The 22,226-nt window shown below is 60.7% G+C and overlaps 1 protein-coding gene across 4 annotated transcripts in view; it reads left to right on the forward strand.

The window, feature by feature from the left end:
- The window catches only part of ZNF423 (zinc finger protein 423), a 230,993-nt gene that overhangs the window by 107,368 nt on the left and 101,399 nt on the right, over nucleotides 1-22,226 (forward strand). The window contains exon 1 of one of the 4 annotated variants that reach the window (XM_036346632.1): nucleotides 12,864-13,239. The exons of the other annotated variants lie outside the window; for them this stretch is intronic. The gene's annotated coding sequence lies outside the window, so the exon portion shown is untranslated. Of the gene's footprint in view, nucleotides 1-12,863; nucleotides 13,240-22,226 lie in introns of those variants that run through there. 4 annotated transcript variants of the gene reach the window in all.

Here is a 22,226-nt window from a genome sequence, read left to right on the forward strand (position 1 = left end):
AGCACTCAGCGTCACGCCTGCCCACTGGGCTCTCACGGGCCTCTCTGCCTCAGTTTCCCCGGCCCTGGGCCCCCGAGGGCACTGCTCTCGGGGTGCCTGTGGCAGAGGGGAGACAGCTCTGAATTTGGGGGAACTTGGCCCGCGGTCCCCATTGTTTACCTGTCTGAAGGTACGGGTGGCTGTCACCCCCTCTGACACGCTCAGGCCTGGGGTTCTAAAGGAGGAGTGTGCTGTCCACTTTCCTGGTGTGGTTTCCTGGCCCTTGTCAGTCCCTGCGTGACAGGCCGCGCCCTGAGGGCCACCTGGGCCGCGGCCACTCCGCAGGTCCCGCCTGGCGCCCGGGGAGCTCAGTGGCTATTGCTTTTCTTTCTTGGCCTTTTTAAATTAAATTGTATTTACTTTTTTTGTTCATCCTCACCTGAGGATATTTTCCCATTGATTTTTAGGGAGAGTGGAAGGGAGGAGGAGAGACAGAGAGAGAGAGTAAGAACGATGTGAAAGAGACGCAGCGATTGGCTGGGGACCAAGCCTGCGGTTGAGGCACGTGCCCTTGACTGGAATTGAACCTGGGACCCTTCAGTCCACAGGCCAGTGCTCTATCCACTGAGCCACACCAGCTAGGGCCTCTGGGGACCGTTGAGTGAAGGGTCAGGTGGCAAGGTTAGTGGCAGGCGCCAGGCCCCTCTCTGCTCCTGTCCGCAGGATTAAGAGGGTGAAGATTACAGATGGATGGTCAGGGCATTGCCCCAGCCCCCGCACTGCCACTGTGTGATCCAGAGAGGGGGCCCCCCTAATCAGGGCCACCGGTGGGTGGACAAGCTGCTGGGCCCACTCGGCCTGGAGGCTCCCGTGCCTGACGCAGGCGGCCGGGCAGGAGGGGTGTTCAGAGTGGGGTGAGTCACCCCCTCAGTGGCCGCTCTGTTGAAGTCCTGACCCCTCCTCAGAGCTACCAACACAGGGTGCAGGGGTAATGGTTGTCGTCACAACATAAAAACTGCCGTTGGTAGAGTGCTTTGGACCCGCCGCATCCACTTCACCATTCAGGAGCCCTGGGAGGGTGTACGGGACCATCATCCCATTTCACAGATGGGGAAACTGAGGCTCAGAGCAGGTCTCATTGGCCCAAGGTCACACAGCCAGGAAGCTGTGGGGATGGCGGGTGGATCCGGCCGTCCTCCCTCCCGAGTTCATGTTCTCCTTGAGTGACCCGTCAGCCCAGCCCCCCGGAGCCTGCCGCTCACTGGTGACATCCCATCTGCCGGAGGCTCTGTTCTGGCCGGAGGTGGTGCCCCTGGACCCCAGGCTGGGCAGTTGCTGCAGGGCGAGGGGAGGGGACTTCTCTGGCCCCCACGGTGCTGCAGACCCTGGCTTTGCAAGTGTGGCCTGGGAGGGTCTGGCAGCATTAGGCACTTCCCCGTGGCTGGGCCTTCTGTGCCCAGGATGAGCCCCCCACACCCCCCTTTCCCTGAGCAGGGGGGCTGGGCTTGGCTTGGCCAGGCAGGGAGCTCAAAGCAAGTCCCGGCTCTATTCCCTCCTGGCTCATCTCTCCAGTGGCTGAGAGGGCCTCAGAGTCGGGTGGGCAATGGGGGTGAGAGGAAGGGGGCAGGCGGGCACATGGGGCAGCCTGGGGGTGGGGGGAGAGGAAATGGATGCAGAGGCTGCAGACAGGACTGAGGGCAGAGCTGTTCCTAAGAGAGAGCCTGGGGGACGGGGTGGGGAGGCAGGGGGGAAGGAGGAGGGAGGCTTGGGCAGGGGTGCAGGGGGCTCTGTGTGAGGCACAGAGCGCATTCTGATGTGGGGAGCCTGAGTTAGGACCCCGCAGCCTCCAGGAACCCGGGGCAGGCGCCTGGCGGTGGTGGCAGAGGCCGGCTGGGCGGTTGGGCGTGCCGTGGGCTCCCCTCACTGGCGGACGGGCCGGAGCGTCACTTTGAAGTCCCTGACATTTGTGGTGAAGCCCTCCGTCTGAGGTCCCCTTCGCCTCTGCTGTGCTGAGCACACCGGCCCGCGTCCAGGGCTGCGGCTTGTAAACCTGCCCGTTTGCTCTGTGGAGTCTTTTGCGACGTGAGCGGTCTCCTCTGGGCTCCGCTGGGCTGGTTTCCCCGCCTGAGTGTCCAAGCTCCCCCCAACCCCCCAGAACATGGCCGTGGGTGGCGCCCACTAGCAAGGCGGTCCTGGTGGGCCTGGAGGGGGTAGAACTGCTGCTGGGCAGGCCTGCCCGCTGTTGGATCACCTGCAGCCACCTGCTGTGAGGCCTGGGTGCCCATCGTAGGCCCGGGGTGCCAGGGAGCCAGGGCACCGCAGACACTCCTGCCTCCCTGGGGGATTGCTGGGCATCTCCTGGCCTCCATGGCTGGAGCCCTCTCTTGTGGGCTCGTGGTGGCAATGGGTGTCCAGACCTGGGCAGGAGAGTTTCCGGTCACATGCACAGGTGCACTCACAGGTGCACACCCACGTGTGTGTGTGTGTGTATGTGTGTGTGTGTGCGCGCGCGTGCGATCCCAGTTAGTGCCTGGCAGGGCTCCACGGGGCAGATGGAAGGGCAAGAGGCGCTCCTGTTCCCCACCCACCTGTACTTCCTGTTCCCTGGGAACTCAGTCTGGTCTGCTGGTCCAGTGAGCATACGACCTTGAACTTGGGGCCAGAGCTGTGCTGTTCCCTTTTGCTCAGTGCACCAGCCATCTATGGACCCATTCATTCATTCATTCATTCACTCACTCACTCACGCAGCGTTCATTACTAACCTGGCTGATGTTCTGAGCTGGAGGCCGAAGGCGCTGGAGAAGGCTTCCTGGAGGCGGGAGCACTGTGCCGTGTGTGCATATGTGTGTCATGCACTGACACACACGGACATGTGTGCACGCGTGTGCACATTAGGTCATATGAGCAAAGCCTTGGTGCCAGGAACAGGCGCTTTGGAAACCCGCCCCGGTGGGTCCCGGCTGGAGGAGAGAGGCCGCCGGTGGGCAGAGCAGGCTTTGCAGCTTGGCTTCGCGCGCGTGTGCGCACTTGGGTGTGTTTTAATTAACTAGAACATTTGCCTGGAAATGAGCAGCGGCAGCAGCCGGCGCAGAGGCAGCTGGAGGGGGCGGGGCTGTGGCCGCCGTGGTGGCAGGGGCTGTGGCAGCCAGACGCTGGTTTCCCCGGGCCCGTCCTGGCCAGGGGCACCCGGAAGTGGTGGGGTGGCAGGCCGCCCCTGGTGCTTGTCACTGGCCCAGCGGGACGGGCATTCGGGGAGTGGCTGGGCTCTTTAGGACAGCGGTCGCCACCTTTCGGACCTCATGGACCACCAGGGGCCCACAGACCATTGGTTGGCAACTGCCGCTCGAGAATTCCCCAGACCCCTCCTCACCTGATCCTAGGGGGCCGGGGTCATGGTTCCAGCACGCGGGTGGGGACCTGCAACTCCTGACGTGCAGGCATGGGCTTTGCACCCCTGAACCATCCGGGACGGACTGGCCCTCCTCTCTCTGTGCCCAGCCCAGCGCCTGGCACATAGTGGGACTCTGTATTTGTGTGTCGCATGGATGACTTAACAGGTAGAGCAGCACAAGGCGCAGAGAGGTTAAGTGATGTCCCCAGGGTCACACAGCATGTGGGTACCAGCTGGGCGTTTTGATGTTGTCTCCGGCGCTCTCTACACGACCCCGTGCTGCTGGCGGGAGGAGATGCCTGGGGCAGGTGAATCCACCGCAGGTGTGGGCGCCTCGCCCCCCATCTTGAACAGTTCTTCCAGCTGTCTGCCCACCCCCTGTCCATCTGCATGTGGCTTCTTGGGGGGCAGAGTTTTCTTCCGCCTAGAGAAGTGGGGAAGCGTGGTGACGACGGGAGGGGAAGGGCTGGGTCGTCCCTTCCTAAGACGCATGGGCCCCCCGGAGCGCAGAGCTGGGAGTTATAGGAGTGACTCAGCTCACACGGCACACTTCCCCCAGCCCCCGTCCCCGGCCATCCGGTGTCCCAGGGCCTCAGAGCATCGCCGGGGCTACAGTGCACCCCGTGGTCCCCCAGAGCGGCTTGCAGGGGCTTCGGCACTGGGCCTCCGGCTTTTGCTTTCTCTCTGTCCCATGCCACGCGAGGGCCCTGCCGGTTATGTTGCTGAAATACAGCTTTGTTCACATCTCCCTCATGTCCAGGGCTCCGGGGCGCACCGCCGGAGCCAGATGTAGGCTTGCCCCTTCCCGTCTGTGATTCCACCGAGGATGTCACCTCTCAGAGCCCCGCTCTGCTCACCTGTACAGCGGGACAGCGCACCGCACACCTCCAGCCGCGACTCCTCACACTCGCCGGGCTCCTGGCCCTGCAGAGGGGTAACCGGCCGCCGCTCACCCGTGAGCACTGCGTCCCGGCACGCGCACACCCGGGCTCCTGGCACGCGGAGCGCAAACCCGTGGGAGGAGAAGCAGAGTTCTCATCTCATCTCGTCCCGTCTCGTCCCGTCTCTCCCTCCTCCTGGCACCTGTCCCGGGTGATGGCAGGGATCACAGGCGCTGTTACAGCGGCCTCTGTCTCTTCCTGAACACACAGCCGATCATGTGGGTTAGAGGCTGCAGGGCAGCATGGCCGTCACACCTGCATTCACTGTTACCTACCCATCATGCACCTGGTCTCTATGTATCTATCTATCTTCATCTGTATCTGCCATCTATATCTATCATTACCTATCATATCTACCTACCTGTCATCTACATCTATCATCTCTCTCATCTGTATCTATCATCTATATCTATCATCTATCATCTATATTTATCATTTATCACCATCTATTTGTCATCTATATCTATCATTTATATTTATCTATCATCTATCTGTCATCTATGCCTATCATGCCTATCTATCATCTATTTGTAATCTCTATATATTTATCATCCATATCTATCTATCATCTATCTATCTATCTATCTATCTATCTATCTATCTATCTATCATCTATCTATCTATAATCTATCTGTCTATAATCTATGTATCTATATATAATCTATCTATCTATCTATCTATCTATCTATCTATCTATCATCTATCTATCTATCTATCTATCTATCTATCTATCCATAATCTATCTATCTATAATCTATCTCTCTACCTACCTACCTACCTATCTATCTATCTATCTATCTATCTATAATCTATCTGTCTATAATCTATGTATCTATCTATAATCTATCTATCTATCTATCTATCTGTCTATCTATCTATCTATCTACAATCTGTCTACCTATAATCTATCTGTCTATAATCTATGTATCTATAATCTATCTATCTATCTATAATCTATCTATCCATAATCTATCTATCTATAATCTATCTATCTATCTATCTATCTATCTATCTATCTATCTATCCATAATCTATCTATCTATAATCTATCTATCTATCTATCTATCTATCTATCTATCTATCTATCTATCATCTGTCTGTCTTCTATATCTATGGTCTTTATCTACCATCGATCTCTCTCTCTATCCACTGGGCTACTATCGTTCTCATGCAGCCGCCTTTCTTGCCTTGACCTTTGCTGTGTCCTCGGCCCAGGATGTTCTCGCCACCCGCCTCTGGCCTTTGGTTTGTTCCCACGTCTAAGACCCAGCACAGGCCTGTCCGCCGGGGTGTGGCCCTGACCAGCCGGCCAGCACTGAGCTCTCGGGCCTTCAGGGACCCTTCTGTGGCCCCACCTCGGCCTGCCCTGCCTGGTCCGTGTTCCTCGGCCCCCTCTCGGGAGTAAACGCTTGAGGGCCGGCCGTGGCTCCTTCTCAGGCACACGCAGTGCCCTGGTCAGTGCTCGTGGAGCGGATTGCTGGTTGGGGCCTGGAAGCCAGGCAGGAAGAAGGGTTTTGCATGTATACAGATATGTGGAAGCATGTGCATGCGCGGATAAAATTATATGCATGCATGCATGTGGTGGTGTGCCTGCACACATGTGTGTGGAAGTGTGTGCATGCACGCATGTGTGCAGAAGCATTTGCACGCATGCATGTGTACAGAGTGCGTTCATGCGCACACCGGGGCCTATGTGTGTGTGCACGCATGTGCGTGTGGGCTTACCGGCTGATGCTCCTGGTAATGGGGTTTCTGAAGGCAGGCGCCTGCTTTGGTCTTTAATTGGCGGTCGGAGCAGGGAAGATGGGCCAGTGCTGCCCGGACTCCCGTAACCAGCGCCGGCCGTCGGTGGCCTCGGTTTGGCTGGAGGCTGCCGCGCGCTGGTCGGGGCGGCTCGCTGCCTGCGAGGTTATCTTGTGATGATTCGCTGATGGGGCCTCGGGACTGTGCCAGGCACAGCCTTCCCCGCAGCTGGGAAAACGGCCGAGGAGGAGAAGGCGGAGAGGACCAGGGTGCCCCTGAGGGCCGTGGGGTCCCGCATTTGGAAGAGATGGGTCCCTGCCCTCAGGTCCCGCCGGGAGCCTGGCCTGTCTGATGGGACTCCCCGTGCCTGTCTCCTTGTTGAGCATATGTGTTGTGGGTAACATGATCCGTGCAGACTGTCAGGTGGGGAGTCATTACCTGGGCACCAGGGCGGGTGGGGCCGTCACCCGCTGTGGAAACCTGCCCCAGGCTTCTGGGCTCCAGCAGGGCCAGCAGGTGTGGGGCTGCCACCAGGGTCTGTGCAGCCTCCAGGCAGGGCGCCTCCTGGTGGGCGTTGGCATGAATACCACCCCCGGGGACACTCTGGGGACATGGGGAGATGCTCATGTGTTTTTTTAAAAAATGAATCTTTATTGTTGAAAGTATTACAGATGTCCTCCTACCGCCGCCTTAACCCTACTCCTGCCCCCTCCCCAGGCCTTCCCTGCACTGTTGTCTGTCCATGGGCTCTGCATGTATGCATCTAAGGTCTTTGGTTAATTTCAACCCCCCCCCCCCACCTTCCCTCTGAGATTCATCGGTCTGTTGCCTGCGTCAGTGTCTCTGGGTCTGTTTTGTTCATCAGTTCATTTTGTTCATTAGACTCCACATATGAGTGAGGTCATGTGATAGGTGTCCTCTGGCTGGCGTTTGGGTTTAGCACAATGCTCTCCAGGCCCCCCATGCTGTCTCAGAGGGCAGGAGAGCCTTCTTTTTCACAGCTGCATAGTGTTCGTGGGGTAAGTGATGCTCCAGTTTTTCTCAGGAAGCTTTCAACAGGAAGCTCACGACCTTGGTCAACTCTAGGGCACCCTGGCATGGAGCCTGCAGACCCTCAGGCCAGACAGCCATGGCCCCGGCCCTGCTGTGTGACGACGGGGCGATGACTTCTTGCCTCTCTGTGCCTCGCTTTCCGCTTCTGGAAAGCAGGGATGGCAACCAGCCCACCCCCTGGGGTCAAAGAGACCCTGCGAGTCCATCATCCCGGCTCACAGTTCCCAATTCTAGAAAGCCCGCCACCTGGATTTTTTTAGTTATTCCTGTAACCCACTTGGCTGGGCTGATGCAAAACTACTTCTAGTCTTTATTTAATTCACATTGGTGACTACCTTTTGCTGAAGAAATACCCATATGTTTGGTTGCTTCTGAGGTGTTCCCGGCACTCAGGGGAGGCACAGCGTAACCTCCTCGAAACTGCACAGTTGAATTCTGGGACCCGTCTGGCTCCGGGAGTTTTGGGGTCGGGGCGGTGCGGACCTGCACTGGCCCGGGGTGGGGGCTGGGGGAGCTCATCGGAGCATCCTGCCACCAACCACCCAGCGGCAGTGTGTGGCCTCGGCCTCTCCCGTCCGCTGTCACCGCACAGGCTGGGCCTCCGCTGGGCCAGGGTCCGTCCTGGCCCGGCATGTGCACGGTGCGCCCGCACGTGCCTGCTGGTGCCAGTCCTCCGGGCGGGTGGTCCTGGGACACGGAGGAAGGGCCAATGGCTGGCCGGCGGGGGGTGGGGCGGGTCCTCGGCCACAGGATCGATGCCCTCGGTTTGTCTTGTGGCAGAGGTGGCTGCTGCCAGGCCGCAGCTCCTCGTGGGAGCGGGGCCATGAGGGACCCCTCACTCCCTGTCCCTCCGCTCTCCCCTCCCTGCTCCGGGAGCTGTCATCCTCCTACGGATGGATGAGCCCCCTGCACGCTGACACCACCTCTCCCGGGCCCCCTGGGTGGCCGGGCACCGCTAATGAGGGCCGCCCCGCCTTCCTGGTCGTGGGGATCCCGTCAGCCCCGGCACCAGCTTCCAAAGGGACTGCAGGGAGCCGAGCCGCGTCGCCCGCGAAGGAAGGCAATTAGGGGGACGGGAGTGAGCCTCGCTTTCTTTGTGTGCGTGGTGTCCCCCCGAGAGGACGTTTCTGTGGAGATGCTTGCCCCCCGTGTTTCTGGTCTGACTCCCCACAGGAGCTGAGCATTTCTCTTGGCGGTGCTTGTGCCCATGTGCTCTAGGTACCAATCCATGCACACCCCAGCAGGCGCACGTACGCGTGCACACACACAGGCACACGTGCACACACACATGCACATGCACACACAATCGCACACGCTCTCACACACCATGCTTTCAGAGCCTCGCCTCAAGCCAGCGTTCCCAGCGAGCTGCGCGCTCTCTCTCCTGTTTGGGCTGTAAAACTCCGCAATTAAGAAAATCCCCCTTTCTGATGAATCAGAGGCTACGCTGGCTCAGAACGAGGCGGCACGCTGTTCCACTTGGCTTTCAGAGTTTTGGGGGCCGTGGGAGCTGGAGCCCTTGGGGAAACGGAGTCTCAGAGAGGGGGGTCCTTGTAGGAGGTGGCAGGGGACAGAGTGCAGGGGCAGTGGTGGGGTGGGAGCCTGGGGTGGGGGGGTCTGCCGGGTCAGCCATCCTGCTGGTTTGAAGGAGGGGGCACCTGTGTCCTGTCCATCGCGGTGATGGCCCGGGCCTCTAGGGAGCCGCGTGGGAAACGGGCAGATTTGAGACGGCTCTTTGCTCCCTTCCCCATGGCCTGCGCCGACTGAGGACTCCCAGTTGTGGGTTGGGGCCCGCACGGAACTGAACACTTCCCAGACATCATCCCCTTTGACCCTCGAGTCGGGGAGGGAGGCGCTCATTGTTACTGGCTTCACTTAATAGTTGAGGGTTGTGGCTCAGAGAGGGGCGGTCGCTTTCCCCAGGTCACACAGCGTGTGCGTGGGAGAGCCAGGATTCAACCCAAGTCCATCCACTTGACCTCCAGTGCCCACGCCTCTCTCCTCCTTGGGGGTCTGGTGCTTTTTGGGGGGCAGAGCTGGTGGGGGCTGCAGGATGTGGGATCTGCAAGGACTGGGGAGTTAGCAAAGGAGCTGAGTGCCCGGGCCCCACTGCCCTTCCCCAGGCTGCCTCAGTGGCTCTGGGTCTTGGCTGACCTCCAGGAAGCCGTGTGTGTGTGTGTGTGTGTGTGTGTGTGTGTGTGTGTGGTCAGCTTGGGCCCTGCCAGTCAGATGGAGAATGGGACTGGTCACAGCCACCACCAGGCCGGTGGGACCTGCTAGATGGACCCTGTGTCCAGGCCCCTTTTCTGGACACTCCCTGGTCCCGATGAGCGGCTCATGTGATCGCCCCCAGGCGGGTCTGCCTGTGGGAGGGCAGGGCGGGGGTAGGAGTGCCAACCTGGGGGGACTCAAGACGTGCAGACTTAGCTCCCATTGGGAGTTGTGGTACCTTGAGCCCCCCGCCCCCCACGTCTGGGCCTCAGTTTCCAAGTCTGTGAAATGGGCAAAGGCCCTTGCCACGCCCCCCAACCCTTGCGTCCCCACATCGAGGCGTTGAGGCCCTGATGAGCTTCTGTGTGCGGGAAGCTGCCCTCCTGGGTCGGGGTCGGGTGGCCTGAGGCTCTTGCTGTCCCAGAGGCAGCCACAGCCCCTGCCCGATAGACGTCCTCCCCCGCCCCTCGCCCCAGAGGCCTTGAGCCAAGCAGACTCCTCTGCCCCTTTTCATCCCACGACACCAGCCCGGGCTCTTCAGCTCTCCGAGCCTCAGTTTCCCTTTCTGTGACTTGGGGATAATCACTGATCCAGGGCGCTGCTGTGGAAACGGCTGTGGAAACGGAATGGAGACGGCGTTTGGAAATGCTGTCGGACTCGGGGTGGGACGCCTTCCTTCCGGGGGTTCCCGTCAGCCCGCTGGTTACTCCCTACACCCGTTCAGTCTCTTTGACTTGCTCTTTGGATTCCCCTTCCTCACTCTGGGGATGAGGGTCGGGCAAGCAACATTTAAATAGATATATATTTTTATTGACTTCAGAGAGGAAGGGAGAGGGAGAGAGAGATGTATATATAGACACATCAGTGATGAGAGAGAATCATGGACCGGCTGCCTCCTGCACGCCCCACACTGGGGATCAAGCCCACAACCCGGGCCTGTGCCCTGACCAGGAATCCAACCGTGACCTCCTGGTTCAGAGGTCGATGTTGAACCACCGAGCCAGGCCGGCCGGCCCGGTAAGCAAGGGAGAGCTGGGAAGCCACCAGCTGTTCGGGCTGCACCACTGGCCCTCTGACCATTGCTTGGCGCCCGTGCCCACGTGTGTGGACGGAAGCAGCAGGAGCATTTACGCAGCTCATCTTGCCGGGCAGTTTCCTGGCACGTCTAGTTTACGTGGCACGGCGTTCCCAGGAGGCGAGCAGCTGGTGGCTTCCCGGCTCTCCCTTGCTTACCGGGCCGGCCAGTGTGGCTCAGTGGTTGAGCAGCGACCTACGAACCAGGAGGTCCCGGTTGGATTCCCTCGTTTACCATTTTTTGGAGGATGAGGTGAAGCTCAGGATTCGGGAGTGGCGTTGCCAGGGTCTGACCCAGCCCGGCTGCAGGTGGCCGGGCGGCGGCTGCGGGACGGGGAGGTGAACTCAGCGTTGGCAGCGCTGGCAGCGCTGGCAGCCTCTGGCCTCCCCGCCAGGCCCGGAGTGGCCCCTGGCTCCTGCCCGCCTGGCATCGTGCACCCCGCCTTGTTCCCCGTGGCCGCCCGCTCCCCCTCCTCGATGGCCCTAATGACTTCGCCCAGGTGGTGTGTTGCGTGGAGAAACTACTCCAGGGAAATAAGAGTCCTCGCTACCAGCCCGGGCCTCAGGTGTGCGCACGGCGGCCCCCGGGGGCTGGCGAGCGGCGCCTCCCCCACCTCCAGCTGTTAGACGGAGCCCAGAGCCGTGTGTTGTATGCCTGTGTGCGTGTGCGTAACCCGGTGTGTGGGGGCTGTACACTCACCCCCCTGCCCGTGCGGCTGTGCGTGGGTGACTACAGAATTGTGTGTGTGTGTGCGCGCTAGACCGTGCTGTGTGTCGGTCCGTGTGTCTGTGTGTGTTTCTGTGTGGGGGAATCTGGTGGGAAGGGGAAGGGGAGGCGTTAGCCGCATGGGGCATCGGCAGGGGCCCCGGGAACGCACGGCGGGGCCTCGAGTCCCCTCCTTGGCTGGCTGGGGTGCTTTGGAGAGCAGTCACACACATGTTTAGATGATCAGAACAAAAGCCAAAAGAACAATGCGGTTCAAAGGGATGAGGCCGGGAGGCAGGGGCCGGCCCGGATCTGGGGGCCGCGTCCCGTCTCCCCGGCCTCGCCGTGTTGTGATCGCGCGTGTGGAGCACCCTTTGTTGTAGGAGACGCTGACATTGGCCTGCGTGCTGCTGCTGTGAAGTTCGCTGCGCTCCCGGGCCCACTCGGGACGGCCAGGCCATTAGGAGCTGATTAAATGAGCTAATTTTAATTTGTTCAGTGGTTACAGATGCACAGACCTTTCCGTGCCCTTTTCTTGAGGCTCCGTTTATTTATTAATTTTTTTTTTTTCCCTCTCTGAAAAGAAGAAGACCTTCAGGATCCCTCTGCTCTCCCCATCCCCCTTTAAAAATAAACATCAGAAAACATTTCTAACAAGAACCGGAGTTGGGAGAGACGGGCGGCCATGTGGGCTTCGCTGCTAGAAGTGGGGGGGGCTCCCCGAGTCTGTGAAGTGGGGGCCGCCCAGCCTGGCTGAGCGGGAGGAGCGGAGGTTTGATGGAAATGGTCAAGGACGTCGGTCTCCCCTCCAGGCCGCTGCACGTGCCGGGGTGGCGTGTGGTCTCGGTTTCCACCCCGGCGGCATTTCCTCGACTCATTCTCACTCATCCTGCTGGTCTCAGCATAAAGGCCGCTTCTTCCAGGAAGCCCTCCCAAACCTCAGCCCAGCCCCAGGGGCGTCACTGGTCATAGCAGATATCACAACACACACAACGCCGGTCTCCACCTCAAGGCTGTGAGTCTCCCGGGGCAAGGACCGTGCCTGCCTGGTGCGGCCCCCCGCCCCCGAGCACCATGGTGCTTAGTGGGCGGTAAGCACATCGCCAACATCTGGCCACTGCCTGTGAGGGAATGAAGGGAGGGAGGGAGGAGTGGGGGTGACACCTCACTCCCTGGACTCCTCCGCATTCCAAGCTCTTGGTGTCAGGACCCAGGGGCCCGCGGGTCCTGCGCTGCCAGCCCCGGCCACGTGTCCCTGGGCTGGGGAGTTGGGAGTCGGGCCTGGGGCTCCAAACATGAACGTGGTGGGAGTGGGGAGGTCGCGTTTGCCCGGCCCGGCGTGACCCTGACCCCAGGCCCAGGGACACGTGGAAATATGCTCGAAAGCGAGCCCTGGCGGAGGTGCTGGCAGTGAGGTGTCAGAGCACAGGAAGGGGAAAGGGGGCGCTGTGGTCGCTGCCGCCGGGCACCCCTGTCCTGCCGGAGCGGCCTGGTCCCCTCCCTGCTCTTGGACTTCTCACACTGCCTCTTGCCCGGCTGGGCACCTTCGATCGAGTGAGCAGCGGGCTGTTTCCGGGAGCTGAGCAGAGGCAGGCCCGGCCCGATTCCCAGGCCTGGTTTCCATTTGCCGAGAGCGCCTTCCCGCAGACGGCACCCCACCCACCCCACCCGGGCCTCGGAGGGGCTGTCCCCCACCCTGTCCTGGCAGCTCCGGGCTGTCTCTCCGAGTTCCCCCTCCAGCCCCAACCTCAGTGCCGGCCCAGACCCCTCTGTCTGTGCAGGAGCCCCAGAGCCGGGGGGAGTCCCACTTCCCGGCACCCCTGGGGCCGGGGGCCCTCAATTGGGTCAACATCTGGCCGAGTGGCCGAGGCTTTGGCCTCCTGCCTCCTCCCCCGCCCCCCTCCCCGAGGCCCTCTCTCTCCCCACTCGCTGGATGCTGCGCCAAGCGCCGCGGCGGGAGCACACGCTCGCTCAGCCCATCCTTCCCAGCTGAGGCCGAGGGTGGGGATGCGTCCCCGGGCTGAGGTCACCGGTGGGGCAGTGGGAAGCGCCTCTCCGGCCCTCGCCTGCCCGCTGCTGGGTGTCGGGGACAAGAGCATCGACCGGCTTGTCCTGGGGCGCCCCGGGGAGCAGGGGACGAGGTAAGGGGGGCCGGGCTGGGGGGAGAATGAGCAAAACAGGCCGGTGTCTGCACCGGACGCCAGGAGTCCCTTTAGCGGCTCCCCACTCATCGGGAGGGAGGAGGGGGAACCCGGCCCAGAAGGAAGAGACTCTTCCTGGATCCAGCGGCAGAGGGAAAGGCAGGGCCCGGAGGCGCCGGCCGCCAGGTGTTAGGTCTGCGTCGGGCCCTCCAGCATGGGGGTGGCTCGGGGCCCCCGGCGAGCACCCCAACTTCTGGGTCTGGCGCCGCGTTGGCTTCTCCCTGTCCTGCTCCGTGTGCTCCACGCGCGGCCTCCTGGCCCTCCAGCTCCTCGAGGAGGCCTGGCTGTGTCCCTGATGATGCCTGGGTGCCCTCGGGGCTGGCGTGAGCCTCAGCGTGCGCCCCCTCCCACGCCCTCGTGTCTGCCCCGCTTCCCGACCACGGTTCCTGGCCTGGGCCCAGAGTGCCGGTTTCTGGGCCCAAACTTGCCACCCACACAGCCAGCGTGGCCCGAGCCATCGGCTCCTCCCCAGTCACAGAGGTGATGGGCCGAGAGGCATGGAGACAGGCCTCTGGACTGTCCATCACCGGCTCCTGATTCCCGTGGGCCTCGTGCGCGGGCGGGGGGCCTGCCGTGGCCAGCGGGGCATTCTCGTGGCCAGCCTTCGCCTCGGGAGGGAGCTGGCGGGTTCCTCTCTGTTTACGTCGTAACCAAGCTACCGAGATGGCAAACTTGGATTCCGCGACTGCACAGCATCTCAGAGGCAAATTGATAGGACAACGTGTTATTATTGGCTACCAGGTTAACGGCTCCGTTGTCAGGAGTACCAATCCCGGGTGGCGTTGCTGCCACGAGCGTGAGAATGGTGTGACGGGGTAGAGAGGCGGGGAGGCGGGGGGCTTCGTCCTGCACAGCATGGGGGTCTGGGGATCCTCCCTCCCCTGCCAGACTGCGCCTTCTTGGAGGATGCTCAGCCCGGCTGGCCCTTGCTGAAACCAGGACCAGAGAGGTTGAGACACCAGCCTCCGGTCACACAGTGAGTCCAGGCCGGGGTTGGCTCTGAGGTCCCTGGGGGAACGGGTAGCTTGACTTGTGACCTCTGAAGGCAGGGCCAGAGCCTCCGGTCTGCGCATCCCGTGGGCAGCACAGGAATTGGGGTTTGGAAGGGACCCAGGGGAGCCCGCTTGGACTCGGGGTCCCCGCTGGGCCCCCTGCCTTCCTCCAGGTCCCCCGGCTCCTGGCTTGCTGGCTGCGGGTCTGCTAGGCGGCACCTGTCACTGTGGAGAGCAGCACCCCCGTCCTCCCCCGTCCCCCCTTCTCCCGTAGCTTCGAGGGGCCGCCTGGCTGGCGGATGGAGTGGGCGCTGCGTTCTCCGCTCCCCGCTTTTCCGCGAGGCTCGCGAGGGCGAGGACTGCGGCGCTCACGACCCGTCCCAGAGCCGGTGGTGTTTGCTGAAGGAATAAAAGCGTAAACTGCAGTGTCACTGAAACAAGTGGCTGCCATGCCCCACGGGATGGCTTCTCTCTCCTCACGAGATGGGGCGCGTGGGGGCGCGTGGGAGGCTCTCGCACTCCTGTCCCGCGGGGCGGCCCACGGGTGCCCCTGAGGGCTCACGTGACGTCATTTCTTCTCGCTGAGGAAGCTCGTAGGGAATGAGCTCCCCATCACCGGAAGGGACCAAACCTGGTGACAGAGGGGATGTGAGGACCGAGGGGGGGGCCCTCGTGGCCTTCTGTGTTTGGGCTCCGTGGGAAGACAGGGGGCTCGGCTTCCTCTATCACGTGACAGCACCACCTCCTGCTCCACCCGGGGATCTGGTGTGAGGACGTGGCTGGGGGGGGGGGGTGCGGCTCGGCAAGAGCGGGGAGCCCTGCGGTGACCCAGGGGCTGCCAGCGCCTCCTGTCTTGCTGCCACTGATCTGGAAGCGACACGCGGTAATACGTTCACGGAGCGTCTCCCGCGTGCCCGGCGCTCGGCCAAGTGCTTAACCTGGATTATCCGGTTTAATCCTCCCCCGCCAGTGGTGGCGGCGGAGGCAGCATCCTCTGCCCGGGCGACCCCTGCGTGAAGCTTAGCGAGGCCCAGTAACGGCCCCGTCACACCGCTGGCCTGGGGCGGCTATGGGGGGGGGTCGCGCACCCAGCCTCCTCTGGCTCCGGGGCTTCCCGGACGCAGTCCTGACCCCTGGGACGCAGGCTCCGCGGGCGGGACCGGCACCCGGAGAGCTGGCCTGGACTAGAGCTCAGAGAAGACAGGAACGAACGAAGGAATGAATGAAAGGGGTTTCCCAGGGTGAGCAGGGAGTGCCCACTCTCCTCCGGGGAGGGAAGGGGAACCCCAGGGCAGAGGGTGAGGGAAGGGGTGGCACGCGTGTGCTGGGCCGGCCCCGCTTCCTCCCAGAAACACTCGCAGGGGCCGCCGGGCTGTGTTTCTCGTGGAGTGCACTTGGTCGCTGGGTAATGAGGTGGGAGGTGAGTTTTGGAGATGCCTGGTGGGGAAGACACGCATGCTTGTGCATGGATGTGGGCACGCTTACACACACACATGCACGCGCACACACACACGCACACACAAACGCACACGCACACCCTCACCCAGCCGCGTGAGGGATGTCTCCTTCCACGGACAGATGTACCCCCTGCCCCAAATCACAGTGCTGAGTCTGTCCCTTTAAGAGTGTGGACTCTCAGTTTATTATCTTATTACATCTGCGTATTTGTTGAGCGCTGGTCTGAATAAATAAAAGCCACCCCCCTCCCCACCCCCACCCCCAGGGTCTCCTCGTTCTAATGCATTCCTCTGGGGGTTCAGGCCTCCATCCCTGCCCTCTGCCCCCCACACGCCCTTGCTGTCTCCTTGGCCCAAGATGTTCTTTCAAAAAGAAGAATGACAAATGCGGCCACACTGGAGCCTGGACTAGTTGCATCCCGCCTCAATGTGCGGGCCCCCCAGGGGCCTCGGCGACACTGGACGGGCTCTGCAGGAGGCGGCCGCTCTGGGTCCAGGCGGTCAGGCCAGGGGTCAAGCTCATGAACTCCTCCATTCCAGCTGGAGACCTACCCGCCGGAGGGGTCCCTAGCACCTCTTTCGGACTAGCTTTTCATTCCATCCATCCGTCCGCCCGCCCACCATCCATCCATCCATCCATCCATCCATCCATCCATCCATCCATCCATCCAGTTAGTTATTCGTTCAAACCATAGTTAGAAAGCGCCTCCTTTAGACCAAGCCCCGAGTCTTTAATATTCCATCCATCCGTCCGTCCATCCGTCCATCCATCTGTCTGTCCATCCGTCCAGCCATCCCATCCTTCACGCATTCATGCCGTAGTTGCCAGGTGTTTCCTCTGGGCCAAGACCCGACATGCACCTGTTCACCCATCCATTCGTTTCTCAACTCGTCAAACAGAGAGTTCCCTCCAGGCACCTCGTGGGGGCTCCCAGGGATCCTGAAACGAGGGGCCACTCGGCATGGTCTCCGGGCGAGTCTCAGCCCCGAGTCCCTGTGGGGAAACCCTCTCGCCATCCTTGGGAGGCCAGGTGCAGGGACAGGTGCAGAGCTGCTCAGACGTGGGCTGGCCCAGGAGGCGAGCAGCAGGCAGCGGGGTCCTCGCCCTGCGCGGCTCTGGCTGGAGGCCTGGCTGAAACACTCGTTCATTCATTCGTTGGTGGCAAATGCTGAGGACCTACTGTGTGCAGGCGCCCGAGGAGCTGGTGACCGGCCCTGCCAGGGACGGGCAGCTGCGGGCCTGGCTCCCCCCTCAGGGACTCCGCTCCCCCGGGCTGGGGTGGGGGCAGCGTCCCCCCTTCCCAGGTGCCCGGGGAGGAGGAAGTCCTCACATTTGAAGGGTGACCCGCATGTGCAGGGGCCTGGGTGACTGATGATTCTCCCTCGGTCGTCTCTCTCAGTTTTCACGTCTGTGTCCTGCCCGTCTTCTCATCCTCTGGGTGTGTGTGTGTGAGGGGGGCGGGGGGCGGTCCCCCCAAAACCCAACCCTACTGACATTTTCCCTGAGCCAGGCAGCCAGATCCTCTTGGCTCTGCCTTGGGGCTGGAGAGCTCAAGCCCTCCCTTGAGCTTTAAGGGCCTTAGTATCCCCATCTGCACAGTGGGTGGTTAGCTGGGCCGAGGACCAGGCTGGGTTTGGGTGGGCAATGGCCGTGAAGGGGTATCGTTGGGGGTCACTGTTTCTGGAACAAGGGCTCAGAGGCTGGGCCGGTTGAGGCAGGCTCCCTGATAACAGTGGGCGGCTTTGGTGGCTTTTTTGGAGAAATATGGGATCATTCCGGACTCGCTCCACAAACTGCTGTGGGCTCGGGGCCCGTGCCCTCTCCGAGTCTGTACATGGGGGACAGGATGGTGCCCTGGCGTAGGGTGGAGGTGATGCCTGAACGAGGCTGAGTCTGTGACAAACTTGGCACTGTGCCCGCACACACCGAGGGCGCTGCAGCTGGCGGCTGGTGGGAGGGGCTGCCCATCTGAAGTTGAAAACGGGGCTCAGTGCCGTTGTGTCCCAGCCTGGAAAGATGCACGGACTCAGCGTTTCTCCCACGGACTCAAAAATAAACAGCGGTACTGAGATCCACGGTTCAGGGTGAGGCATGGCCCAAAGGTGGGGCCTAGAGATTGAGAAGGAATGGCCGGGGCAATCAAAGAAGGCTTCCTGGAGGCGGTGTTTCGGAGGCATGACAGCCAGGACAGAGCGGGTTTGGTATGACGATGCCGCAGTGGCAGGAGAGGCTCCCAGGAGTGTTGCTCGCCTCCCTCCCCATAAAGAGCAGGAACATCCACTCCCCATCAAGCCTCCGATGGGGTGCGCTCTGGACGAGGCGCGCCTGTTCCCTCACGTGGGCCAAGGAGACGCCTGACACTTCTTAGAAGCTTCAAGAAGACTTGCGGCCGAAACGCGGGGAGTGGAAGAATGCTGCCCAGACAAGCTTAATCCCGATCACAGGATTCTTTCCTTACAGAAAGCCTCACCTATACTTAATAGTTTTAAGTTGTTCCGGTTGCCAATTAGACTTTTAATTTTGCTGTTCCCTCCGGCGGCGGGAGGATGTGTGTGGTTTGCGTTTAATCAGAGTTGAATTTTTTTTTCTTTTTGGTGGTGGTGATGGTGGTTCCGGGACAGGGGAGGAGACGAGGAGACTGTTTCGGGGTTCCTTCTGGGCCTGCGTCTGGGGGGAAGGCGCCGGGCGCTCCGAATTTGGGGTTCCCCCTAGGGCCATGTGGATGTCTCGGGAGTGCCATCCAAGGCCCCCGGCGGCGGTCGGAGGGGTGGCCAGCGCGGTCCCGCCTGGAGACGCCCAGGCCGAGTTAACTCCACAGACTCCCCCCGGTCCCCGCAGCAATAGGGTGAGTTTTTATTGACTCACAGAGCACGACCAGGCAGCGCTGCATGAATTAGCAAACAGCTGTTTCTAATTTGAGTGTAGAACGGTACACAGAGGAACTTGTTTGTCTGTTCGCTCCTTTCATTTATAATGAATTTTAATCACCGCTACAGGTGAGAAAAATGTAGGAACAAGCTTGTATCTTGTGGAAGGAAACAAAGGAGAGACAGATGTAACAGCTTTGCAGCCTGCGATGAAAGGGAGGTTTGCTGCACGGCACCGGCAATTAGAACGCAGCTGTCGCTGGTCCCGGGTCCACGCACGCGGCCGAGTGTGGGCTCTGCCGGTCCCCGAAGGGAGTCCAGAAAAACAGTGATTCAACCCCGAAAGCATGTGGCTCTCCCTCCAGGCGCCGAGCCCTTCGCTCCGGGCCTTGGCGGGGCTGTTTCCAGAAAGCTCTGAGATGACTTCAGGGGCAGCTCCCTCCTCCCTTGAGGAGGTGGGAGGCGGGCAGGGCGATGTTGGGGTATGAGGGAGGCCAGGCCAGGCGCCGATGGGGGGCCCTTTGGAGCCCTTCCACTAGCTATAAGCGCCCCATCTTTGGGGAGTCTCTCCGCGGGGCAGATCGGGGGCTTTGTTCCCCCCCTCGTCTGTTTAATTTCTGCAATAAAAGTCAAGCTATTCTCAATGTCGGCCGCTGAGGGAAGGAGTGGCCGGGCGGGCTGTGAGCTCCCGGAGGCCAGAGGCTGCCAGGGGAACGGCCGGCGCCTCCCCCTTGTCCTTTGGGCCCAGTGGCCCTCTGGGATGGCAGTGCCCCCCTGGGGGAGGGGCCAGGGGAGTCTGAGGGTCTCCCACCCACTCCACCAGGAGCCTGGAGACCCAAGTCCAAGCCCAAGCCCTTGCAAAGCGCTGCTGCCTCAGTTTCTCCGTCTGTACACTGAGAGGGGTGGGCTGGGTGCCCCGGACAGTTCCTTTCCTCTCTGACACCCTGGGGTGGTCAGTGCAGGGGCCCTGGGGGCCGTGGTGCAGGGCCAGCAGCCTGTGCTTTGAAAACCATCTTCTGGCCCAGCCCGTGTGGCTCAGTGGTTGAGCGTCAACCTTGAACCAGGAGATCACGGTTCCATTCCCCGTCAGGGCACACACTTGGGTTGCGGGCTCGATCCCCAGTGGGGGGCATGCAGGAGGCAGCCGATCCACGATTCTCTCTCATTGTTGATGTCTGCCCTGCGGCCTCAGGTTGAGCCAGGAGCCAGTAGCCAGCAACTATTTTTATACACTAGAGAGTGTTTCTTGCATAGAACTCTTTATAAATATTCACCTATTCCGTCTGCTAGGCAACGGTACAGGTGGGACTGCTCTTCTCCCCATTTTACAGATGAGGAAACCGAGGCAGGTTTCTTCGTCTAACAAACAACAGGAGCTGGCGAGGATGTGGAGAAAAGGGAACACTAGTTCATGGCTGGTGGGAATGCAGACTGGTGCAGCCACTATGGAAAACGCCATGGTGTTTCCTCAAAACATTAAAAAAGGAACTTCCGTTTGACCCAGCGATCCCACTTCTGGGAATGCATCCTAAAACCCTCAAAGCACTGCCCTAGCCGGTTTGGCTCAGTGGATAGAGCGTCAGCCTGTGGACCAAAGGGTCCCGGGTTCGATTCTGGTCAAGGCTCCTCCCTGGCCCGGGACCTGGTCAGGGCTCGTGCGGGAGGCAACCAATCGGTGTGTTTCTCTCACGTCCGTGTTTCTCTCTGTCTTTCCCTCTCTCTTCCACTCTCCCTAAAAATCAATGGAAAAATATCCTGGGGCGAGGATTAACAAAAAAAACACAAACAAAAACACCTCAAAACACCAACCAGAAAGAATATATGCACCCCTATGTCCATAGCAGCGTTATTTACAATAGCGAAGGTTTGGAAGCAGCCCAAGTGCCCATCAGTAGAAGATGGATAAAAAGCTGTGGGCACTTACACTGTGGAATACTATGCAGCTGTGAAAAAGAGGGACCTCTTACCCTTTGGGACAGCATGGAGGGACCTGGGAAATACTGTGCTCAGTGAGATAAGCCAATCTGAGAAAGACAGATATCCCATGACCTCACTGATTTGTGGAAGCTAATGACCAAAATGAATTGACCCACAAAGTAAGACCCGAAGCAGGGAGGCATGGAGCAGACTGACAAACCTCCATGTGGGGTCGGGGGGACGAGAAGAGATCAACCAGAGAACTTCTATACTGACGTGCACAGCCCATGGACACGGCAGTAGGGTGGTGAGGACCTGGAGGGAGGGAAGGGGGGTAGGGGGGACAGATAGGAGACATCTGTAATACTATCAACCATAAAAATATGTATTAAAAAAAAAAACCGACGGAGGTTAATTAACTTGGTGGAGCTGGGAGTCTCAGTCCAGCGTGTCCTCTAAGCCACCAAGCGAACGTCCGTGTCTTCGGGGGCTGGACACCACCTCGAGGGGAAGAAGCAGGGAGCTGGCTGAGCTGGACGGCCCTTGAAACGAGCCCAATAAATGTGACAGCTGGTGTTACCACTAGTGGCACTAATTAGCCCTCCCCCTCCCACTCTCCCTCCCCCTCCCCCTCCTCCTCCTCCTCCTCCTCCTCCTCCTCCTCCTCCTCCTCCTCCTTCTCCTTCTAAATATTTTTACTGATTTTTAGAAAGAGGAAGGGAGAGGGAGGGAGAGAGAGACATCATCCATCAGTGGCCTCTTGCTCGCCCCCTACTGGGCATCGAGCACACAACCCGGGCATGTGCCCTGACCGGGAATCGAACCAGCGACCTTCTGGCGCAGGGGACACACCGACCACTCGAGCCGCCCTGGCCAGGGCTAGTAGTACTTATCCTTCTGATTGGCAAGCGGGGCTTTTTCTTCCACAGCTTTAGTGACATGTTCTTGGAAAACCCTCAAGTTCGCTTGTTCCAAGCGAGCAGCTCCAGGCCTCGGTGCATTTACAGAGCCTTGTGCCCCCGCCAGTCCAGGGTCGGATTGATCCCCGACCTCGGAAGGTTGCCAGGTGCCCGGGGCGCACCTCTCCCAACCCGCCCGCCTCGGCCCAGCGCTCATCCGCGTTCTCGAGCCCCGTGCCTTCTCGGGATGGTTCCCGGTTCCCGTTAACGGAGCACGGTGCCTTTCCACAGTGATGTCCCCATCCGCTCCGCACAGCGACTCTCCTTCCTCAGAGGTGGACGCGGAGTCTCCTGGGTCCGGAGGAGTGTGCCCAGGCGGACAAACACACACAGGGGTTTCAGGGCAGGTGGCATGGGGTCGGGAGCAGCTGGCCATCCTGGGCCTCGCCGGCCTCCTCCCCGAAATTCGGATGGTGGGCCAGCCCCATCCTCCCTCCACAGTGGGCCCAGAGGACGTGCAGACCGTGACTGCGCTGGAGGCCGGACGCTCCCCCCCCCCCCCCCGACCTTTCTCACCTGCGCCGGCGGCCTCTTCTCCAACTGACCCGCAGAAGCGCACTCGGACCCGCATTCTGGTCAGGGGGCTGACAGTGGACCGGCCTGGTGCTGTCACCTCCCGGGGAAACCGAGGCGCGGGCTCCTCGTCTGTGCAGTGGGAGGGACCCTGGTTCCCCGCATGGGTGGTCGCGGGAAGGCAGTGTTGCTGGGCCCGCAGGACACGCTCCCCGGCAGCC

The sequence above is a fragment of the Myotis myotis genome, unplaced genomic scaffold (assembly GCF_014108235.1).
Source record: "Myotis myotis isolate mMyoMyo1 unplaced genomic scaffold, mMyoMyo1.p scaffold_m19_p_19, whole genome shotgun sequence".
NCBI lineage: Eukaryota > Metazoa > Chordata > Mammalia > Chiroptera > Vespertilionidae > Myotis > Myotis myotis.